General features: G+C 45.6%; 1 long non-coding RNA gene across 1 annotated transcript in view; it reads right to left on the bottom strand.

Moving 5' to 3' along the window:
- LOC114007207 (uncharacterized) overlaps positions 1-1247 on the bottom strand; it is a 6410-nt gene extending 5163 nt beyond the window's left edge. Inside the window, exons 1-2 of the long non-coding RNA XR_003548833.1 lie at positions 1112-1247; positions 37-185 (exon numbers count right to left, since the gene is read on the bottom strand). This is a non-coding gene — a long non-coding RNA (uncharacterized LOC114007207). The remainder of the gene's footprint in view (positions 1-36; positions 186-1111) is intronic.
- Positions 1248-10559: the final 9312 nt, after the last annotated feature.

Raw genomic sequence — 10559 nt, 5'->3', positions numbered from 1 at the left:
CGTGCCCCGGAGGCTGTGCCAGCCCCGCCGACTTACCCCTGTCGCCCAGCAGCGCGGCGTGGTGGACGGTGCCGGGGCCTGGACCCCGGACGGGATCGCCATTCAGCTTTCTGAAACCGCCGTCGGGTCCTCTTGGTGCCCGCGGTGGGGTGGGGGAGGGGAGTCCAGAAGAAGGTACCTGAAATCTTTGGGCAAAAGCTAATTGAGTGCAAGTGGGAGAGCCGGGGATCTGACACCTGCAACCCGCTTCCCAAGGAGGCTGGCTCCATGACTTGAGAAACGAGTGGCAAAGTGCTGCCTAAAAGCCACACTTCCCCACTGCACTCGTGCCTGGAGGGTCCTCTGGCCGCACAGGTCAGTTACTTTCGCTTCCTTTCTCCTACCCCATTCCCCATTAAAAACTCAAATATTTTATCCCGACCTTAATAATAAATTGCTTAACCTAGTTGTTGTGACCTAAAATGAAAACACATTCCTCGTGTTCCCAGACAAGGCTGATGACTGTAGAAATTTTGCCTGCAAATACACTTCTTCGGACCGAGGTTATTAACTACACAAGTTGCTTTCCTGTCATCTCCTTCTGGAACACGATAAAAATCCCTAATAAAAGCCAGAGTGACCAAAACTATTAGTGGTATGCTGTTTAGAACAGGGAAAACAAATAATGAACTTCTATCTCAGTTTTCATTTTCTGCTAACTTTACAATGCCTTGACTCTTTTAAGATCTAAGTGGCATTTTAATCTGGAATTCAACTTAAAGGTTGTTCATTGATACCAAATTTTGAGAGTTCATTTAAACTAAACTATCGATTGAATGTATTTTTCTTAACCAAAAGAATCATTTTCTTAAGCTTATTTCAAAAACTGAAATTTGTTTCCAACACATCATACTGCCTACTCATCCTTGACTTAGAAAGGGGCACCTACAAGAAAAAACAAACAAAACAAAACACTACTACATAGTTATGCATACTATAGTCATGAGGCAGTATTGCAAATGAACACTATTTTATATCTGTTTTCAAATAGTTGAACTAGAGTTGAGGTTAAATATTTTCTTCTAAGGGGAGAGGGGGGTTGTTTTCATAAGCTTGATTAACCCATTCTTACAGGTATCCTGGTAGGTTGTCTGAGATGAAGCACATTCTCGGTGAAATAGGCATGGACTCATGGAGGTTGCCTGGTGGCAGTGAGACGTGAGAAGAGACAGCATTGTCAGGTGTAGGTCATTTTCACTCTGAACACAATGTTTTATAAATGCTCAATGTCTGTCCCATAGTTGCCATGACAGGGTTTGTGCTTTCGAAGAAACAAAGGACTCTACTGCAAACGGACTGGACCTAAGGGTTAAGAAAAGCTTGGCTGGCCTGGTACTGCTCCTTGGATGCTAGCACTGTGGTTCAGAGCCTCCAAAGGGCCCACACAGGCAGCGATGGCAGCTGTTCCTCAGGTGTCTTCCACTCTGGTGTGGCCTGGCCTGGCTCACTGAGGCTTGTGAGTTAGACAGGTCCCCAGGCCCAGCACAGGAGCCTGGAGTGTGAACCGGTCCCAGCTATAGAATGACAGTCTCGTCCTCCCGGACGAGGGGAGGAGCAAACATTATATTTACCTCTTCCACACAAAATCATTCAGGATGTTTTCATTCCTTTCATTTTATGAAAACAAGTAACAGACATTTGATACAAGATGAGTAATAGCAAATTTAAAGAAATCAGGAAACTCGATTTTTAAAATGTTTCTTACACAACACAAGCCAGAATTTCCTCGTGGTAAGCAAACTGAAGACCTGCAGAGCCTCACAACACAGCTGGAAACAAGTGGGAGTTCCTTTTCTTTTCATCTTAATTGTCGCACTATAGTAAATCTGGCTTCAGGTCAGGCAAAGTGTGACTGACCTGTAAATCTAGACTATGCCTGCCTATGTGTAACCCAGCCTGTAGGATTGTGGGCCTAAAATTAAGGGGAAATGTAAAAAGAAAATCTTTGCAACGTAGCTTGCCCATCTTTTTCTAGCCATGAGCCTCTGGTAAGCTACTTTCCTACCGCCCTTCCCGTTATGTCCAAGTATCAGCTGGGACCAGGAAATGAACACGCGTTAAACCTAAAATGTTAACACACACTTTCTGCTTGGGACCTGCCTGCAGACCACGTTTCCCACTTTGAAACAACCACACCTTCCTGCTGCACACTCCTGGGCAGTGAGAGCTGTGGGCATTCGGGGGAAGGGAAGAACTGTGGAATACGAGGGAGGGGCAATATACAGCAAAGACCTTCTTTAACCAAGGCAAGCGTAGGCTAACTGTCTCGGTTCTCACGGTTTAGAGAGAACCTCCCCTCCTCACTCTAGAATCCTAATGTGCAGCGCGCAGGTCCGCAGAGCTTGCACTCATTTTCTGAAGAGCAAGGAAGCTGAGGGCATTGTTCAGATTCTGGTATTCTGTACCCTGGAAACAAAATGGAATTGGAGGCTTGGTGCAGGCCGTCGCTGCCTTGAAACCTCTGGGGCTGGGGGATGGGGATCCTGGGGAGACGCTTCCGAATTCCGCCAGGGTGGCTCAGCAGACCAGAAAGTGACTGCATCTGGAAAAAGGGCTCTGGGCCAGTACCCTATACGTGAGCGGGTGGGGAGAGCTGGGGAGAGCGGGGTGGTGGTCGGGGCCTCACGGTGTCCTCTCAGTGTAACCTGTACAGGTGGGACGAGATCACTAGGGACAGTTCCTGGGAGTTGCCTGGTGGATCCCAAAGCCCTTTATGCTAGATTCTCTAGTTTCAGGTCCAGTCAAGAACTTGCCCGGCACTCCCAAGTCTCTGTTTTCTGTGGGAGAAGGGAAAAAGGTTGGTGGAGGAAGACAGTCTTTTATATATATATAGGGCGCCAGACAGAGAGAGACAGAGAGAAAGGAAGCGAGAAATCACCCCCAAGGGGGATGGTCACGCCGCAATCCCTTCTCCTCCATTCTCCTCTTGGGATCTTGGGCACACACACACACGTGCCCAGCATGAGTTTTAAGCCACCAGTCCGGGACACGAACCCGTGGTTGACTACGTGGGAGTCTAGCGACATAGCCATTACGCTAACTGCTGGTCCCAACAGTCTTTATTTTCAAATAAGTAGAAAACCCTCTCTCCCTTTCTTCCTGAAAAGAAGTTCAGCAGACTGGCAGTTTCCTGCTTTCTGAACACAGCACCCACCGGCTTACCCAGGGTGCTGGGGTGGGGTTTGTTGCCTAACAGCAGCTAAATACCGGCAGGAAGAACACCATACAAGGAAGTAGAACAAACAGGTACTCTTCTAGTCTGTCCTTCCCAACCCTGCTCCTCTCCCTCCCCTGACTCTGACAGTAAGCCACCAGAGTCCCCAAGAAGACTGTGTGATTCTGCTCTTAAAGGGCTCCTTTGCCAAGGAAGAACAAGGTCTGTTTCCTGATGTGGGGCCTCAGATGCTGTTATTGCAACTTAATTTTGTCGTCGCTTCTTTTCAAAGATTATTTGGAATGAATTGTTTCTTTTGTTTACTATCCAACAAACGACCTCTGCTAATCTTATATTTTATCTCCCTAACATATGGAAAAGCTATTTATTCTAGCCAAAAAGGAAGCGAGAAATCACCCCCAAGGGGGATGGTCACGCCGCAATCCCTTCTCCTCCATTCTCCTCTTGGGATCTTGGGCACACACACACACGTGCCCAGCATGAGTTTTAAGCCACCAGTCCGGGACACGAACCCGTGGTTGACTACGTGGGAGTCTAGCGACATAGCCATTACGCTAACTGCTGGTCCCAACAGTCTTTATTTTCAAATAAGTAGAAAACCCTCTCTCCCTTTCTTCCTGAAAAGAAGTTCAGCAGACTGGCAGTTTCCTGCTTTCTGAACACAGCACCCACCGGCTTACCCAGGGTGCTGGGGTGGGGTTTGTTGCCTAACAGCAGCTAAATACCGGCAGGAAGAACACCATACAAGGAAGTAGAACAAACAGGTACTCTTCTAGTCTGTCCTTCCCAACCCTGCTCCTCTCCCTCCCCTGACTCTGACAGTAAGCCACCAGAGTCCCCAAGAAGACTGTGTGATTCTGCTCTTAAAGGGCTCCTTTGCCAAGGAAGAACAAGGTCTGTTTCCTGATGTGGGGCCTCAGATGCTGTTATTGCAACTTAATTTTGTCGTCGCTTCTTTTCAAAGATTATTTGGAATGAATTGTTTCTTTTGTTTACTATCCAACAAACGACCTCTGCTAATCTTATATTTTATCTCCCTAACATATGGAAAAGCTATTTATTCTAGCCAATCACAATAAAGTGAAGAAAACCCCATTTTATGGAAAGGTATATATCACTAGTCTGTTGATCATTAAAGATATGATTACCAGTGAAAACCCTCTGAAGGTGGCACATTTATGCTTCCAAGAACAGATGGGGACACGCATTTTCCTTGCAAATACTTTCGAAATTGCTCTACTGGTAGCAGTATAAAAATGATATACAGATGCCAGGGCCGGCATGGCCAGGATGAGTGCGCCAGATTTACACAGTAAAGCCTTCACACGCGGGCTGTCAGTTTTGATTGATCTCTACTATACCTCAGGAACTTGTTGACTAGGTAGGGAAACAGGGCAAATAATTCACCACAGCAAGTCAGATAATTCACACAGCCAATCGGTCTGCTTCACTTTCTGGCTGTGACACACGAGCCTTCCCTACAAAGATGCATCATTTTCCAGCTTGAGCAATATTCAATGTCAGGGAAGAAAAGGTATTAAAGCCACACATAAGGAGTCGGGCTCTCGCAGGATGAGAAGTTGTTTTGGTAATGGAGGCCAGATCCCGCTCTGCTCTAAGTCCTACCAGAGCGTTCAGGCCCAATTGTCATTATCATATTGATTAAAAAAAAAAAGTTCATCATAGTGCAATTTTAGGTTTAACGCCAACGGATCGGGAAAGAGCAAAGAATTATCCCACAAAAGCACAACATTCTTACCGCAGGGACGTTTCCCTGTTCCAGTTCATTGATGGAGTTGATTAAGTTTAAATGAAGCAGACACTGGATAAAAGTAAGGGTATTGACCACTGGGCACCGCGATCCCTGCTTGAAAGGACCTGATACATGCAGAAAAGCAAGATTTGCTAAATGCTCTAATCTTCAATCAAATCTTACATCAATACAGACAAAGTTTGGTAATGAGAGATTCAATGAAGCATGCGGGAGAAAGAATTAATCCTCTTGGTCTAAACTGGCTTCAACTTTGAAGCTTGCTCCGAAGGAAAGACAGTTATCTAAATGCTAAATAAGAAACTTATTGTACTTTTCATGGCATGCTAATCTTTTGTCTATTTCATCTCTATTATGTGTATGCTCATAGACTGCAGTTGTCATGGTGATTATATCTAGCCACTCGGGGGGATGGTGGTGAGAAGCCAGGCACGGAGGTGGAAAAGACCCCCACGCAATCCACAGTACCAAAAAAAAAGAAAAAAAAAAAGAGGGGAAAAGAGAAGTAGAAGGGCACAGGACCCTTCCTGGACTCTTCCTGCCAGGCCTGAGCCCCCAGCTCCCATCAGGGCTAAGGAGGCTTGGCCTTCCTGCACCTGCAGTGAAGAGAAGCCTGCCATGGAGAGGCAAGCGGCCTTTGGTAGTAGTGGTGGCAGAGGGCCAGGCAACCGTCCTATCTCAAACCCTTTTTCCCATAGACGTTCCCAGTGTTTAGATGGGAGGTTCCTTCCTCCCCTCACAGGCCACCCCTTCCCCACAGCACTGTGACCAGCCTTGACGTCCTTTCCAGTATCTGAAGAGAAAACCGAGAGAAGCAAAAGCTTGAATATTGGACTACCTAGGTCTGGTCCAGTATGACTGTGCCCCCAGGGCAGGAAGTTGAGTCATCTCATCCTGACAGCCAGAGGGAGAGGAATACTGAGATCAGTGGCCCATGCAGCCCTGGTGGGAGGTGGAAGCTAGAGGGTCACCCTGGGGCCCTGGCAACTAAAGGTGACTTTGGGCCCTTTATGTGTTTTACAAAAGTTGCCAAATTAAGATGGGATTATAACTGCTCGAATCCTTGTCAGAGCTGAAAGGTTGGGAGCCTCAAATATGCCCTGGCAGTGTTGATGAAAAGCTTAAAAAGTAATAAAAGGGAGAAAAGAGCGAGGAAAGTAACATGTATAACTCTTATTAAAGAGAAGAGCCACGGAGAGGTTGTGAACTTGAATCACTGTTTGAACTTTAATTTGTTCATTAACAGGATTTGCCCCTCACTGAGAATGTTATTACTTCCCTTTGCCGCTCTGCAACAACTCCGAGCATAATGAAAGAGTCTGGCAAAAAGTTAAATGTCTGGTAATTAATTCATTTAATTGAAAAAAGGGGGGGGGGAGAGACAGAGGTCCCATGCAAGAGCGGAAGGCAGCAACGTGGTTGGAGGGGCAAGACTGAATCTGCATGGAGGCCCTTTCCAACTTGGAGCAAAACTAAAACTAACAGTCCCCTGAACACCCTCTTCCCAATGCTACCTGCCTCTGAACCCCTGGGCTAGGATTTCAGCCAGGGGCTACTGTGGATGACCGCTCAGAGTGGCAAAAAATGCCAGACATCCAAAACTACATACATTCATAAAATCTTTCATGAAAAAGTACAGACATTTTTTTCCTCTCTCTCCTTTCTTCCCTTGGGTGAGTTTCTTTTGTCTTCTGCTTCTAAGCTGGAGTGAACAGGAGTGTAGAAACAGATAGATTCTGCATGTTGAGATTTTAATCAGCCTTATAGCAGCAGCATGCTTTCTTTCCTCACCCACCTCAGTAGACAAGTTAAGTAGACTGAGAAGAGGAGAAATGAAATATTATTCTTGCCCCTGCATAGAAGTAACAAGACTAAACCAGCTTGCTTTGCCTCTAACCTCCCAGGACCGACCTTTTCCTTTGGCAACCACCATGCAAATTCCCTCTGCATCCTTCTTCCAAGGGGAGCCATGCACCAGCCAGGCACCCCAGAGCTACCTGCACAGCGCTGGCCTTGCAGCCAATGAGAAAAGAGCAAAGCTCAGGAAGTCAATAATAGGTCAGCTCTCCTTCTCTACTTCACCACAGTTAGGGTTCTCTAAAGTTTTAATTTTCTGCTTCTTCGGTTTGCCATAGGGTGTGTGTGCTCACCAGAGAGAGACAGAGACAGTATAGGGTTTGTGTGCTCACCAGAGATAGACAGTGAGAAGGAAAGTGAGCAACTACCCCCCCCCCCCCCCGGAGATGGTCATGCTGAATCCCTTCTCTCCCATTCTTCTCCTGGGATTTGGGGCACACACACACATATTCATGGCTTGAATTTCAAGGAGACAGATCTGGGACTCGAACCATGGATAGCTATGTGGGAATCCAGCATCTTAACCACCATGCCACCTCCTGACCCCATTCCCTAAAGTTTTTGAAACTGGTAACCATATGGTATTCTTTGGAAATACACTGTATGCCAGGTACTCTCCCATTACAAAATAAATAGAAAAAAGAAGTGGGGAGACAATGTGAAACAATAAATTCCCTAATACCCAAACTATTCCCTAGGTTTATGTTTTTAATTAAATCACTTCCAAACCCCAGGGACAGGACAGAATTTTCTCGCTCAAATTATACTGTTACCGAATAAAGTCATCAAAGTTAGCATTTTGCTGGTAGCATCCTCCCCATTTACCCAATGCCATTTGGTATTATTAATACAATCCCAGCCTCAAACCCTTGCTGTTATAAATGATCTGCACTTTCATCTTCTTGAAAGCCAGTGGCAGGAGCACACCCAACCTGCCTTAACAACAGAAAGGGGGAAGAGGCCTTCAAAAAGGCCTATTTAAAAAATTCAAGCAAGTTCTTGATCAGCATCAAAGTTACTTCCTATCTTTTATAATCCCTGGGTACTGAGTAAACTCTATTTTCCAAAGTTGTGGATCTATCCTAATTTTATTCTGAACAGCTAACACTAAATATTACAAGCCTACAAACAAAACAAGCCAGAAAAGTTCCCCTCATTTTGCACTACCGAGTGTTAAGCAGCTTAGGGGAAGGAAGCTTTAAGGAGGACAGATCAACCAGGTTTGGTAACTCTGCCACTGTGTTAGTCTAGACCTTGATCACCTTACAGATGAGTGAGTCTCTTCCTTCTAATATAGCCTTCAGAGTGCCTTGAGATGAACTACCCTAGACCCCCACTTTACTCCAAATCCTTGATAACTCTTACGACCTATTAATAGCCCCACTTTTTGAAACTAATCTTCAAACCTCCTCCCTACTCTCCCCCATAGGCACTAATTGGCCTTTCTTTGTTTGTTTTCCAGAATTTACCTATACAAAAGGCAAGACAACTCTTTTTTTTGAAGAGGTTTTTGCTATAGGGCACGTGCGCTCGCCAGACAGAGAGAGACATAGAGACAGAAAGCGAGAAATCACCCCCCAGGGGGGATGGTCACACTGCAATCCCTTCTCCATTCTCCTCTCCGGATCTTGGGCACGCACGCACATGCACCCGGCATGAGTTTAAGCCACCGGGTCCCGGACACAAGCCACGTTAGACTACATGGGAGTCCAGCGACATAGCCATTACGCTAACTGCCGGTCCCAAAAAGGCAAGACAACTCTTATGGACAGACAGCTTTCTTACCATTCTGGAAGAAGCACATAAATCATCTTTATTTTACTGAAGGTGCTAGACACCATATTAAGAATTACAAACATTATTTATTCTTTCATTTAATGAGGTGGGTATAACTATATCCATTTTAAGTCTGTAGAAACTGATGCTAAAGACATGAAGGTACTAGTCCAACCAAGGTCTCACAGCAAAGAGAGAAGTCTAAGGCTTCTATGTCTGGTTCAAAAGTAGTATACTTTCTACTCTGGCATATTCTCACCCCTACTGGACTGTGTGTTCTGATTGCTCCTCCCCACTCCCTTTTTTTCTTCTTCTTCTTCTTTCTTTCTTTCTCTCTTCCTTCCTTCCTTTCTTTCTATGTTAATTTGATCAGAGAGGGACAGATTGAGTGAATGAGACAGAGACAGAGACAGAGAGGAAAGTGAGAAAGCAAGCTTCCAGGTCTGGGACTCAAACCACAGTCAGCCATGTGGGAGTCCAGTGTCCTTAACTACCACACCTACTGGCAGCCCCATTCCTCCCCTTTTTCATTTGGGATCCTTCTCATTTCCACTCTACATATCTGAATCCCACTCAACCTGAATCTCACCAAATCCAGAAAGAAATTCCCATGTCTCCCTTAAAACCTTTCACCATTGGGACCAGCAGTTAGCATAATGGCTACGTCGCTGGACTCCCATGTAATCAACTGCAGTTCAAGTCCTGGACACAGTGGCTTAAACTCATGCCAGGTGCATGTGAATGTGTGCCCAAGATCCCAAGAGGAGAATGGAGGAGAAGGGATTGCGGCATGGCGATCCCCCTGGGGGTGATTTCTCACTTTCTGTCTCTGTCTCTGTCTTTCTGGCAAGTACCTGTGCCCTATACCAAAAACCTCTCAAAAAAAAAAAACAAATGAACAAACAAAAAACCTTTCACCATCATCTTAGTCCTTGGCAGGTAGGTAAACTCTTCATTATCCATAGCACTCTCATGGTACTCCATCTTCTGCCCTACACTGTCAGTTATTATATATTGTTTTTTAAAAATTTGGTCCCTCTAACCAGACTGTAAGTTTCTTAAAGTCTTAAACAAGACTATTTCTTGTTTAATTGCCAGAGGGCATGTGTACAGCCAAAGAGAGATAGAAAGACAGAGAAAGAGAGGGAAAGAAAGCACCCTCAATAGAGTGTGGTCACACTGCAATTTCTTTTCCTCTGTTTCACCATTCTGTGGGTATTTAGGGCACACAAGCACACGCACAACTACCTGGTGTGTTTTTCAAGGCATTGGGGCTGGCATTCAAATGGTAGTCCACCATGTGGGATCTGGCTTCCTTAATCACTAGGCTATGGGGACTGGCCCCGTCTTGTATTTCTGTATATTCCTCCCTCACTCTCCAGAACATAATACTATAGCTCCTGTTTGCTAAGCATCCACCTTATACACAGCTCTATGAAGCAGATAGAGTTATTATTGCAATTTTACAGATAAACTGAGGCTCAGAGAGGGGCTCGGTCTGCTGGCAGGATTGGTAGCAAACTGACTGCAAAGGCAAAAGCCTTATGGCAGACCGTAGTTTGGATTCCAGGCTTGGTCTGTAACTATGCTGGGCCTATGCCTAAGATAATGAACTGGAGTGCTAGGGAAAGGGGATGACCAGACCTGGTCAATGGTGTTTCTCTCTTTTTTTTTCTCCCTGTCGTGCATATGGGTGTACTCTCTATCATGAATAAGATTAAAAAAAAAAAAAAAAAAAAAGAAGAAGAAAGAAAGAAGAAAAGGGAAGCTAGCCAGTGGAGTGATGGTCAGCAGCTGGATCCCACACAGTTGACTGCATAGTTCAAGTCCTGGACCAGCAGCTTGAAAAATCCTGGGCATGTGTATGTGCATACCCCAAATTCCAAGAGGAGGGGGCCGGCAGACCGTGTGGTGGTTAAAGGCGCTAGATTCCCACAGGGC

The sequence above is a fragment of the Tupaia chinensis genome, unplaced genomic scaffold, assembly GCF_000334495.1.
Source record: "Tupaia chinensis unplaced genomic scaffold, TupChi_1.0 Scaffold000023_1, whole genome shotgun sequence".
In the NCBI taxonomy this organism is placed as follows: Eukaryota; Metazoa; Chordata; class Mammalia; order Scandentia; family Tupaiidae; genus Tupaia; species Tupaia belangeri.
Note: the sequence above shows the minus strand (reverse complement) of the source record. Positions and strands in the feature narration are given on the sequence as shown.